Here is a 14,147-nt window from a genome sequence, read left to right as displayed (position 1 = left end):
TCTGTGTAGCTTCCACATGATTTTTTCTCCCCTAGACAATGTACTGTGCAGTTAGCATATTTGAAAACCTAGAGGCTTTTTTGTCTTCTGCAGGGGGAGGGAGGGATGTTTTTGAGGGACTGGCTGGAGGATCACACTGAGAGTCCAGTGTTTTCTGGAGAAAGGAGCCATTATCATCTTTTCTTTCTTCCTTTCTTTTTTTTTTTTTTCCTTTTTTTTTTTTTCACCTGTGCTGTGACAGATGGACGAAGGGAGCCCTGGAAAAGTGTTAATTGCTCTTTTTTTTCATTCAAGTGGTTCGGTGGTTCAGGAGACCCTCTAATTAAAGAATCTGTGAGTCAGCTGGGCATCTGGCCTCTGGCATTTTAATCAAACTTGTAATATGAGGAGAGGGCAATGGTTGTCCAATTACTTGACAGCTTGAAGATGTATATATAGTAAGCAAATACATTTGCTCAGAAGATGCCAAATTGTCATAACAACAAAATGTCTGCTATCTATTTTATGTTTATCATTTTTAAAAAAAAAATGGATAAACATGTACCCCATCCCCATCCACTGAATGGATTTGTGTGGGTTATAAGATTCTTCTGCATGATTTAGCATCTGCAACACAATTGGTATGCAGAAGTTTTGTAATATATGCAAATATCATGATACTGAGTCAGAGAACAATTTCTCTGATATGACAAAACTACTGAACTGAAGTTCTTTATTTTCGAGTCTGCTGTGAAATATCTAATTTCACCCATTTGCCTACAGAGAGTTGCCATTCATTTGAATAAAGAACATAGCTACTTTTTTCCTATTTTTCAAAGGATCCAAATCTTAGCTCACACACCTGGAATTTATCACAGAGCATATCAAGACTCCTTCATGTTAGTGAACGTTATGTTGAGTATAAAATGATGTAGTGCTGTTTTCCTGAATCTGATGACAACCTGGAATAATTGCTGAGCAATATGAATTTTGAAATTCTTCCTAAATGCTGTTAGCTCTCTAATGTAAAGAAGAATGTTCAAATACCATCACTGTTACTTGAATATCCAGGATCTTGTTGAATCAGCTGAATTCACATTATTTCACTGTTTGTCTTTTTAAGGGAAACAACTCATAAAATGCTTGTCTTGTTACAACAAACTACATCCCATATTCTTCAAGGTGAGACTCTAGTGTCAAAGTAAACAAGGCAGATGCCTCTTTAATAACTGCATAATTCAGATTTATATTTAATTAATTAAAATGTCAGCACCAAGATACTGAAGGAGGCTGCTGCAGACTTTAATGTTTGCTGCAGAATCCAAAGGACCTTGCTGCAAATATAAGTCTTGCATCATACATATTCTTTGAAATGTGGATGTCTCAGCTGTTGGCGTCTGGTCAATGTAGCTTCTTTTCTGTTGGTCTTTGAATCAAGGTTGAGCAGTGCATAACAATAGATAGTATTTTTATTTTCTACAAACCAGTCAGACCTATCACCTCTAAAACTCATCTTCATAACTCTCAGCTGTATTGGAAATCTCAGCAGAAAAGCCAATATAGAATGGATTGTTAGACTCAGCATGGGCTCTTCTAGAGCCAAAATTAGGAGTCTCTGGCTGCACAGAGGAATGTCTCTTCAACCCCATTGCGGTGCTCCAGTTATAGTTTTCCAGTTCTGTGAAAAGAGAGAGCTCTCCACTTCATATTTTTACATATCTTTATCATTAGTCCTGAGCTTTATTTTAAAATTTCCTCCACCAGGGAAGGTCTCTATCTACTTCTTGCTTGCACACAACATAGAACGCTAGCAACTATCGGTACTTTTATAGCTGGCCGCCAAACCATCAACTTGAATGAACAAAGCAGACTATTTTCTCGTACTTATAAGACCTACATTTATAGCATCCACATGCTGGGGTAATTACTGCTAAATAATTTAATACTGTAAAAACTGACATATTCATTTAGGTGTATGTCTGTTATATTGTTAAACTGTATTGGGGTTCTGACCTCTATTAGACAGCAAATAATCCTGCTAAAGACTGGTCATTCTCTCTCTCTCTCACTCTCTTTCTTGCTCTCATGGTGAATTTTATTCATAAAGCTTAGGGTTTTGCATCTATTCTCATAGTTGTGCCATTAGTAAGTACACACTTGTGACAGCACTAAAAATCCGGTGCAATCACAATCAAGTTTGATGACCAATTCAGAAGGATCTAACTATCTAGCTGCAAGGATAATTTTGCTCACTTAAACGGCTTGGAGAATTGTGTGCGATCATGTTGTGTAACCAAAAAAAAAAAATCAAATTAGATTATTTGCTAAATGCCAAGGCACATTAAATATTTTTGACAACAATGAATATTCTTTGTAAATTGTAATTAGACTGGAAATTATTGCACAGAGCCTGCTTCTCTATAATCCTTTTAAATCAGAGTAGTTGTAATTGGCCTTAGAGACTCAAACTGTTTCGTGTTTTATTTTCTAGAAGTTCCGCTTCTGCATATGTAATAACAGAATCCTTTGTGGATACGATACAATAGACATGTGTGTAGGGTTATTTTAGTTTATTTGTTTTGGTAGCGAGTCAGATAACCAGAGAAAAAGAATATAGAAAAGAAAACATGCTGAATGCTCCTGGATATGAATGGTACTTACATGCAAAAAAAATGCATAGAAATCATAGTGGGCCAGATGAGGCTGAGGTAAGCAGCATAGCCCTGCCAGTTAACATCTGCCAAGGATCTGGACCTCTATTTTGCCCATGGTACTGCCAGAGGCTTCAGGAAACCTAATGATTTGGGTTTTCCTGAACACAAAGCCACGGATTTTTTGCAAGTTCCAGAGTCCTTAAAGCTTCCCTTTCACATTTACGATTTTTTTTCTTTTCTGGTTTTAGGTTCACAGGAATGGAAACTTCAAGAGAGCCTGTGGGAAAGGATGAATTCTGCTGCAGCCATTCTACATCAAAAGAAGGCCCTTTTCAGTGAAAGATCCTTATGCTACCAATGGCACTGGAGCACGAGCATGTCTGTGTGTTTGTATAAATAATAGCTGTGGGAATGGGAGGGAGCCGTGGCAGATAGTCAAGGAGTTAAGTGGAAGTCAAAATTAAGTGGGAATTTTGAGGCTTATTTGATGTAACACTTGGCTTTGAGGATGGAGGAAGTTGGACTTGAAGCAAACCTGCAAATTACAGCCCAGCCTCATTAGAAATTAGCTGGTAGTAATCAGAGAGCCTTAACTGAGTGTAAAAGTATCTTTAATCTAGAGATGTGGGATTCTGTTGGGTGACTATTGCTCATTCTCTCATAGGCTGAATTAGCTAACAAAAACAAGTCTGTCAATACATCCAGTATAAATTTTCAGCTCACCTCTGCTGAGCTTTGATTTATCACCAATATCCAAAATGAAGCAAGGTTTGTCTTGGAACAGTTTACACAGGACTAACTTTCATGTGATCGTGACTTTCACTGAAATGAGTATAACTGCTTGTCTGTAGATGTGATGAGAAAATAGCGTATCTAGAGCCACTTCATCCACTTCATGTATGGAAGTCACAAACCACAATCTCCACTGAGACTCTATGTAAAACTGCACAATTTTGGATCTATTAAATTACTGTAGCTTTTCCTTGATCTAGCTGAGGCTAAATATTGGCCTACATATGATCTTTTTATATTTTTAGTATTTAGTTTACACCCATCACTCGGAAATATAAAGCTCATCTGCTAATGTAGGTTTATTAAAAATTGCTGGAGTCCAAGGATGAGATTTTGGTTGCATCAGTAAAGCAAATGGCAAAATCCACAAGAAGTTACTAGAATTTTACTGTACAAACCTGATTTTTAGAAGATTGAAAAATTAGAGTAAAAACAGTATAAATACCTGTCTTAAGTGTTTCAAGGAGATAAGAGCTGCATGAATGAAGTCCATCCAAACCAGTGAAAAAACCCTATTATCTTCAATGGGTTTTGTGTCAGATACTCTGAAAAAAGAGCTCAAACAATATCTTTATCAGCATTTGACAATTTCTATTGAAATGGATTATTTCTAGATCAAGCTGTTTTTTTCAATAAACTAGAAGTTTCTAGGCAGGAGAGAAATTTCTAAACCAAGGTCTTATGCTAGGCGCCAGGTTGACTTACGCTTCTTTCCTTCAGGATAGCCACAAACATTGTTCTATTTTGAAATCAGTGAGATTCTTAGATCAGTAATGTGTGACATGGTGAAGCTGTAAGGGCATCTTTGGCAAAGGCTATTGCCTTTTATTCCTTCAGGTCTGCCTCATCGCTGGCTGAACTAGCTTGCTGTAGAGCATGCAGACATAGGAAGTGTTGAGGTGCCCAAAGCTGGAAGGACAGGATTTAAACAAACAGGAATATATATATTCACATGGGGCATTGAGAGAGACATCTGACTCGTGTCGCATTGTAAAACAGAGCGCATGGCTCTGAAGAGCCAAAACAGCTTTAAAAAATACTAACAGTCTAAAGTCCTGGTGATTTCTGCAAGCTGGGAGAAATGCCCTTAGGCAGCTCATCGGTGTGTGAGAATGGGGAGGCTGCCCCAGCCCACGGCCCCTTGCCTGTGTGGGTCATGGGGCCGGCAGTGGGGCCAGGAGCAGGACGGTCTGGCAGGCGGGAGCACTTCCCCGAAGCCTCCAGCTGGTGAGAAACTGCTGATTCACAATGACGTGTTCCTGGGGCCTCTGCATTACACCCTGCTGGCCCGGCACCAAAACGCAAGAGGCTTTGCTGTCTGCATCTTCTTGTCACCACACTTTGGTGGCCAAATCCCATGGACTTTGTTTAAGCCTTACTCAGATGAACCACCCATTTAGTCAATGGAAACCTTTTCCAAGCAGTGCTTGAATAAGCAAGTTGAAGAAGGTATTGCCAAGGGGATGGATGGACGAGGTGACCTAACTTGTCTTTTCCACCTAACGCTTTAATGGACAGAAAAATGCCATGAGGGATCCTGCAGTGTGTTGGGAAAGAGGAGCAAGCACACTGCTGAAGTAGCAGCGCTGGAAGGCATTAGGGCTTAAAGTCATTTAATTATCCTGGTGCTGCTGGGAAGTCATTGTTGCTTCATCAGAGCACAGGTCCTTTCAGCACAAGTTGTGCTGTAGATCGGCAGCAGGGCCATAGCTGTGCGTCGCCCCAAGCAGCACAGCCCTTGGGCTGCTCACGCTGGCTGCAGCGCCGCGCTCCTCTCCAGTCCTGCTCCTCTTAGTCCTGTGGCCGCTGTCTCTCTGGCGTAGAAAAGGCCTTTGTAACAGGACCCTACATTTTGAAGCGAGCAGAATTTTAATATGAAGAATGCTAGATTTTACAATATATGTATGTGTGTGTCTGTGTGTGTGTGTAAGTATATATGAAAAGAGGGAGAAAGAGACTTTATATGTACACGCATGCATGCACATATTTATTTACAAAGACTGCACCTTTTAAAGGTAAAGTAGTTTATAAAAACAGCAGTGAGATGGATTCAAACTTTGGGATGTAGCACTTGAGGTCTGGTCTCTGGCATTATGTTTCTTGTTAGCCTCAGTATTCTCATTTGAAAAGTCATTTATATTGATACTACTACCAGAGACCTGACTCATAGCTGTGATGTAGAGGTTAATTAGCTACGAAGTTTGGAAGCTTATGGAAGTTGAAGAGTGCTATAGTGTGTTGTTGTTATGTTGCTGTTTATTTCTGAGGTAGGTCTGGCTGACGGTGCGCCGTGTACCCTTGTGTGCTGGTGTAAGTGCAGGTCCGTGATGCACGTCTTGCCCTGTGCTCTCCAGTTCAGAAGCATTGAGGTACTGATGAATAATCAAAGGGATTTGGTAATAGTGCCTTAAAGAACTGGTGGGGACCACAAAACTGCAAAGTTGCTGCAGGTGACATCCTCTTGGTTTTCCTTGATTTGCCATATGTACCTGCTGACTGGGCACATGTTCGTGCCAGCTGCATGGTAAGGCAGTGCAAAGCAGGATTTCCTCGCATCTTCTTTTCAGTTTGTTTTCTGGGGGAGATATGACTCTATTTACCCCCGCCTCCCGCCTTCTCTGCGCTTGCTGCTCCTCTGGCTAGGATGTCTGGCGTGGGCGGTGCACCCCCCTGAGCACTGTGAGGAACTCCCTGACTTCCTCCCCCAGAGCCCAAACGTCTCCTTTGATTTTCCTGACGCCTGTCACCCTGCCACTGCCGCTGCCGATGTCCCCAGTGCGGGGGACGCTGCACATGCAGGAGTGCTTCATGAAGCATGGGAGTCAGAGAGAGCCTCACACAAGCCTGCGTTCACCACTGGCCTCCACAGCTCCAGTGCATGGAGACCAGTGGTGGAGGGGTGAAGGTCATCCACTGCTGGTTCTACCCTGGCTACCCTCCCTCTGCGCAGTGGCTGCCTCCCCAGCCGCCGGTCCGGTGCTCCTAAATATATGACTGCCTCCATCTTGTCACCCTGCCACAGCTCACCCTCTCGCTGATATGAAACAAGTACTATATTTACCCAGGAGAGTCATGAAAATTGCCATGACAATGATTGTGGTTGCTTGGGAATGCAAGGAGCTAATTTTGCCTGAATAATAAGACACAGAGTCATCTGTCTCCCTCGGTAAAGAAACGAGGAGTTTATGCAGGTGAGAACAGGTAATCTTTGTGAGGGCAAAATACAAAAATCTTCCCATATCAGTTCAGACTGGTGACTAATAAATAGCTCTAATGTGGTAATGGCTGAAGTTTGATGCACTCGCTCATTGTGCTGAAGATCTGTAGGAAAGCTGAGCGTCCCTGCCCCCTCGTTTCACCACCAAAGAGAAAAAAAATCCCAAATTTAGCCTGAAAATAACTCTACTGTACATCTTTGCCCAGGGCAAATTTTTCACTGGTGAGTAACAGCATTTTCACAATCCACCTTTTATATTTATCGCTGTAATGCTATGTAGTATGCCAAAGTTCATTTAAAGGAGACTACAGCTTTTGTTTTTGGAAATCTGGAGGAGAAGAATAAGATATCTACCAAAACCTAAAACTTTCTCAGCCAGTGCTTTTCCTTCTCCATCACAAAACCTGTGAAGACCTGTTTGGTGAAATGGTGACAAAGTTCCCATCCAAACAGACTAAAAAAAGCAGTAAAAAAGTTCCCTGTTTGTTCCAGGAATGTCCCGGTGTCTCTGAACAAACAGAAAAGCCAGTCCCAGCAATGCAGCACCCCCACAGAGGCACAGAGATTTGGAAGAGGACGGCCATGATGGACAGGTGCTTCCTCCGTGTGAGCTGGAGCCGTTGACCCGCTGGCCCGGGGGCTCAGCGCCCTGGTGCACACCTCCATTGCGAGTAACAGCAAGGGGCTGATTTTGTAGACGGTTTAGAAAGAAGTGATTTCAGACATTCATTAGCTTTTTCCAACCCAGACGCAGCAGTTCCCCTGGAAAGTTGAGAAAGTGTTTTCTGCCACACCTGACTGCAAGTGGCATCGAGCGAATACGTACAGGCACAAACCCACCCTCCCTTCCCGGTGTTTCTTTTGCCGCAGCACAGTGGTTTAAGGCAGCTTGCAGCTGTGTCTGAGGCACTTCTGTGCTTGGTTTCAGTCTGCGGGAGCAATTAGCCTTCAAAGGCATTGGTCAGACTCAGCGGAGGGTACTGGTGGCTTTAAAACTGCTCCCAGGAATTAAATAAACAGTCTCTTAGGGCTCAGAAGAAATCTCTCTCTCACTCTTAAAATTTTTTTTGGTGTCTTGCACTTTTAGTAAGTGACAGTTTTGCAAATTGCTAGTAAAGAACTTAAATGTCTAATTAAATCTCGAAGATGTACAAGAGTTTGAAGAGCGTGATTGATGCCCACAAAGGTATGGCTGCCTAATGGAGTCATCCTGACAGCAATCGCGAAAGCCCATTTAACGGCTGATGTCTTGTTGTGATCCATGTTGTCATTTTTTCATTACTGATTAAAATTAAAAATCTGCTTGGCAAATCCATTGTAAAAATTTCCTTCATGAAAATCGACGGGTACAAATTATTTTGTCAATCGCCTGGCAATCAAACTGTGACTGAAGACTGTTTCATGCCCATAGGTTTTTTTTTTTTCTTTTTGCTCATGCCAGTGAGTTTTCATAGCAAAGTTTTTTAAGCGTAGGTGGCAGTCTTGGCAATGCTTAATTTTTTTTTTTTAAATAAATAAAGCTGCAGCTCTATATTTTAATGAAATGTTTTGTTTGTGTTGCCTTCCCATTCCCATTTGAAAGCAAATGGGAATGTTCCTCACTCTGAAAGTTGGGCTATGCTACTTATTTGTCTAATGCCGTGTAATGACAGGTGAATAATAGTAATAAAAGCCTTTATTAGGATAAAATCTGTTTTGAGAGTGGAAGCGTAAACTGTCTAAAATGTAAAACTGAAAAAAAAAGAGGAAAAAACCAACCAAGCCTGGCGATGCTACTTTCACTATAGCTAGAAGATATTTATGGCTCCACTTCTTGGTGGGATTTCCAGCTCAGTGTTCCCGTATGTGGGTGCAGTGGACCTGGGTGAGCTATCCTGGGGTGAGCTCGGCACCTCACCAGCACCGGGCTGCAAATCACCTGCGAGGGCTGGGCCCTGGCACCATGGCCGGGGTGTCCAGGTACCTGCCGGGATGGCAAAATGGGGTGAGGTTGCGAATGAGCACTGAGGTACTCCTTGCAGAAACAGCACTGGGGGCTTGGTAGCATGTAGTTCACTGTTAGAGGAAAGTCATTTAGAGATCCTAATTTCTCTGTAAAATTCAAAAGATGCTTTACTCTGGCTGAAAACAAACGGACAACTCAAGCAGTAAGAAAAACATTATTGTCCCATTAATAAAACTTTTCTCCCACTTAATTGATATTTCCGCTTCTCATAATTGAGTCTCATCCCCGAGAATAAATCAAAGATGATAAAAATAGTTCTCCATAGCCGATATGTGTGCTGGTTTCAAGTTTGATCTCTCTTGCTGTTCATGCTTATCTAATCTAATCAATGTATCTTTTTCTGCAGGTTCTTATATCATCACTGTGAATACTTCTTATTTCAGAGAACAAGAGAAAAGGAATGTTTTGTTTAAGTTGCAGAGTTGTTTCTTTATTGTGATCTTTAAATTAGGATGTTGATGTGATCTTTGAATTAAAATGTTGAAATGTATTGTGTGCCTTATATCTTCCTTCTAAACTCTTCTGAAAAAAAAGAGTGCATTGTTCGCTCTGGATGAGTAAAAATTTTCTAAATCATTTTCTCCTTGTTTTAAGTTTATTACAAAGACCATCATGTTTTGAACATGAGCACTTTATTAGTAACATTCTCAGGGTTGTGAAATATTTAGAGCAAAATAAAAAGCTTGCAAGTAACTTTACAGTAAATACAATTATGCTTATATGAAATGGGTTACAGATTTTAATGTGAAGACCTTGTCTGCTTGTGGCAAAATGTATTTGTATGATGGTGTTTTTGGAAAGGACTGACGCACTCTACCCCAGAGTAAAGTGGTGGAAAATAATTACTGGGAGAAAGCTGGCTGCCCAAGTCCCAGTTTTGAAGACTCTTCAATGCTTCTGGGGATATGCTTTGGGCAGTTAGTACCTGGAACTGGTGTCTGTTTATTGCTGCTTAAATTTGAATGTTACAACAACATTAACAAGAACAATAACTTTTTTTTTCTTGAAATGTTAATTTCAAGAATAAAATGGATGTTTTGACCTTTCCTGTAGAGAGCTGTAAAAGTATGTGCTTTCAAAAATTGTGTACTATGCATCTACCCAGGACCTGGCAGAGGAGAACGTGCTAGGGAGCCACGTGCTGTCCACAGCTCAGAGCTGAGCTCCCCTCCAGGGGGGACCTGCAGAACTGGTGACCCTCATCCACATGTGCTCCTTTTTTAACTATGAGTTTCCCCAGTCTTTCTAGCTGGGAGAGGCAGATCTGATCTATCGCAGCCTGTTTTTGGTAACCTTGCACGCTGAACTGGTATGCTGGGCCGAAATACTGGCAGCACGACGGGACTACTGCTGCTCTCCAAACAATTGCACAGGGTTTTTGCTGCTTCATCGGTTATTGTTCGTGGCATGGGTAATAAGTGAAAACAATGGGTTGGAGTAGAATAAGGAAACAAACAAAATAACAATGCAAAGACCAAATCAACAGCAAAAAACCCCCAAGTTTACATGTTTTTAATAATCTTAATGTGACTGAGAGAAAGGCCAAGGAATTTTAGCCATGTGGGATATGTCACTCTTTATTTCTGCCTCTGAGGCAAAAGCGAAGCAAAATGCTTAATAGTTTGAGCTTGGAGCAGGGTGTCAACCTCAGTTTACAAAAGGTTATTATTTATTTTACAGTAGTGCCCCAAATGTGCCAGCTGCTACATAAAAATACTGGGAAATATGCTTTTTCCCCTGAGAGCTGGTATGATGTGACCCCTCTTTAAGGCTGTCCACAGGGTTTGAGCCTGAGGCTTACACACATTCAAAATGTGTACACACTGACAACTTTCCCACTCTGCCATCATAAATGTCTCCATTACAGGGTAAAATCCTGGCATGTACCATCCTTCATCCCACAGCTCTTTTTCCATGGAAAGGAAAGCGGGAGTGCGGGTTTGGAGGCACGTTGGGAGGATTAGATGACAAAATCCCCTGGTGTGCTATGGTGCTCTTTGGCCTCAGAAGTCGGGTACAAAATTGAATTTGGGTAGCTAAATCTGAAAATATAATTCACAGAACTCTCACCTAGCCTCATACCTTTGATTAATTTCCAGCTACCTCTATTAAAATTACAGCAGAAGCTCAGCAAAACTGACATCTCTGTAGGACTGAACTTAGTGCCTAACTTATACCTGAGGTGGTCAGTGGTTCTCTGGAGGGCAACATGGGCAAGGTTATAAATATTCAAAAGCTTTTTTGGGTTTGGACTCATCTTTACATATACAGACATATGTTATTCACTTGCTTAACTGTTTGGGCTTAAGTTGCAGAGGTTGTCTGCTGTTATTCTTAGTAAAAATAATGGAAGATCCAGTGTCCAAATTCTTCATAAAGTATTACAATGTCATCTGACTGAAGGGATGTTTGGGTTAGCGCTGTGACTTGCCAGAGTTTTATTTTAATGAATGCTGTTTAATCAGAAATGTCTGATTCACAAAAAAAATATTGTTTGCAGAAAAGAGCTTGTTTCAATATATTTTTCTAAAGACTGTAACTTTTTATGCATGTGTGAAAATGTTGATCAAAGTTTGAAACAGAGAATGTCCGTCTTCTTTCTCTGAAATAGTTTTTGTTGGAAATGTGTATTATACACATGCAGTAAATGTCATATATAATAACACATCCTATACAATACGCATGTACACTGGTGTATTATATACTCTGTGCAAATACAACATACTAAGTCATTCTATACTTTTATATAGTTGTAAGAGGCTGAATGTTTCCAAAAAAGCCAGAATTCTTTAAGATTTTTGCCCTTGTGAGTGAGATGTCCAAAGTGAGGCTGGAACCAGTCTTTTGGGGTATTTTTGTATGTGCTTGGATTCAGTGCATGGACAGATGTGACCCTGTCATAAATATTAGTGAACCTAATCTAAATAATCTTTAATGGCATTGTATTACATCTTTCATCTTTAACCTATTAAGGTAATAGTTATGAGGGTACTCGCTTTCCTTAGTTTTTCTCTGAACATGAATGTCCAAGTTAGGAATCTGTTTTCTCTAAAGACTCAGGGAGACACAGGCTCCTCTGGTGAGCGATGGACAGAAAATAGGCTTGTACTCCTCACTTCCTGAAGATGCTGTATCTAATTCAGCTTCTCCGCTTGGGGGCCTACACTTAGCCACAAGATGTGGTAGCATGAGTTTCACCGTGGGCTGTACGCTGCTGCTGGGGAAACCAGGTTCTTACTCAGGAGGTTGAAGCCTCTGCTGTCACATCTTTGCTTCCCTGTTACCTGAGCGGGCTGCACTGAGGTGACAGCAGGTATGTCTGTCTGTACTGGAGTCACACCTCCTGGTTGCAGCACAGAGATAACCTTTGTGTTCAGGAAGACATGTGTGACATATGTATGACATACATATCAAGTATTTCAACTTTTGCCCTAGAGTGTGTTAGTAATTGTCTGTATGTGCTAAATACATTACCATTTATTAAATTAATTATCCTTTATTCTTACATTAGACATTCTACGGTGATCCCATCAATCTAGTGTCACTGAGTTGATAATCACATAATAAGTTTTAAAACGCATAATATTTCATATTGAACTGTTTCCAGAAGTTATTTACCTTTAAGACCTGTTACACTTAAATGTTCTTGTGCTGCTGGGATCAGAGTCTAGACTGAAAACAGTTTAAAAGCAGGAATCTTGTATTTGAATGGGGAATGATTAGGTTATGGATTGGCAAATATTTTCGTAGCGATAAAGTTAATTCAAAAAAGTAATGCCACAGAAAAATGTTAGGGACTAGACGACACTAATTTTTTTCCCATGGTTGTGGGAATTTCTCTATAATATTAAATATCTCAAAGCTAATGAGACAGTAACCATTTACAAACACAGCTAGTACATAATCTTGAAGTGAGTATGATTCTGTAAAACTGCACTACACGATCATAATTATCTACAGCTTTTTAATTACCTTCAGGGACACACTATAGCTCATAAATCTAAATTTTCATATTTGTAGAGTTTCGCTCCCAGGAACATTGGTTTTGGAAAAGAAAACAATTTTTTGAGAGTGTATAAAGTACTGGAAAATAAAGAAGTTCCTCTCAACATGGACCACTATAACTGAGGTCAGAAACTGGACCCTTTCACTTTTGAGAGTTAGTAGGTTAATGCCTCATTATGCCCCAATAGTCAAGGGATTAATGGTGTTTCCATTACATGCTCCTGTTTTGAGAGGTTAATATCTCAGCCTATAAAAATTTGCTGTGCGCTGAAACTTGGCACACAAGGTCTCGTCACGGGAGAAACTTGTTTTTACAGAATATGGTTTAAATCACTTGGATATTTTTTAAGTTACAAGAAAGCAAAAAAAAAAAAGAAAAAAAGAAAAAAAAAAGAAAAGGCAGAATTTTGTGGTTTCACACTGGGATTTTTTTATGGCCCTAAAAATGCAAAACTAGCTTTGACTTAAGCAATGTAATTTTGTATAATGTAAGCTATTGTCTCTCAGTATTAAACAGAGCCTTGCAAACTTCTGCCATTTCAGTTTCCTGACCACTTTTTTTACCCCGTTTTCCGTCTTAGCTTTCATTTCTGATTAAAATGAATGTAAAATCTAAAGTGAAATCAGGCTGAAACTATATTGCACTTTGAGAAAAACATCATGTTTCAAAAATTCCTATCAAGATTTCTTGATGTTACATGATCAAAATTAAGCTTCAGACACCTCAGATTCACCTCAGCATTTCTCTCCTGGTGTTAACATACCCACAATTGTGTTAATGATGCTCCAAAGAACTGAATGAGAAAGGTAAGTGATTTTGTTGACCTGTGTGAAAAACTTACAAGTGAACTTAAACTGTTTTAGTAGCTGCTGCTCAGAGATAAATGGTCATTTATCTTGTCATTCAAAGGCTCACTTCTGTTTTTTAGGCCAAATACTGCAGCACCTACAACTGCACTACTGAGGCAAAAAATGTATGTATGTGGCATGTATTTAATAGTAAGAATCAAAACTTGTTTCAACTTTAACTGTTCTTGCATCTGATGTATCTTAAATCCCGTTAGTTTTTCTGGCATCACCATTCACCCTATTGTGGTTAAAATATCTTACCCCACTTGAGGGTTCACACTGGAGTTCCAGCCTGTCCAGTACAGCAGCACAGAAACAGCAGCGATGCCCTGGCCATCTGCCAGCCCAGGCGCATCGCCATTGCTGTTATCAAAATGTTCCCAGGCACAGCAGAGTCAGATGATAAGCACTACAGCAGTACAGCAAAGCAGCGAAAGCAAAAAGAAGCTACTAATGAGCACTAGACTCTAATATACAGTAAGGCAAGCAAGCCCCATGGCAAGCACAGGAGCCTGTCAATTAACAGCTAAACAACAATAACAGCTATAAATTTGATCTAGCACATTCCAATCAAACCTGTCATTATCTCAAACCCTTCGTGCCCCACGCTGGGCGCCAAAAAGGACTGTTGTGGTTTAACCCCAGC

This window comes from Aptenodytes forsteri, unplaced genomic scaffold (genome assembly GCF_000699145.1).
Source record: "Aptenodytes forsteri isolate BGI_AS27 unplaced genomic scaffold, ASM69914v1 Scaffold193, whole genome shotgun sequence".
Classification (NCBI taxonomy): Eukaryota; Metazoa; Chordata; class Aves; order Sphenisciformes; family Spheniscidae; genus Aptenodytes; species Aptenodytes forsteri.
The sequence above is the reverse complement of the archived record's forward strand: the minus strand, read 5'-3'. Positions refer to the sequence as shown.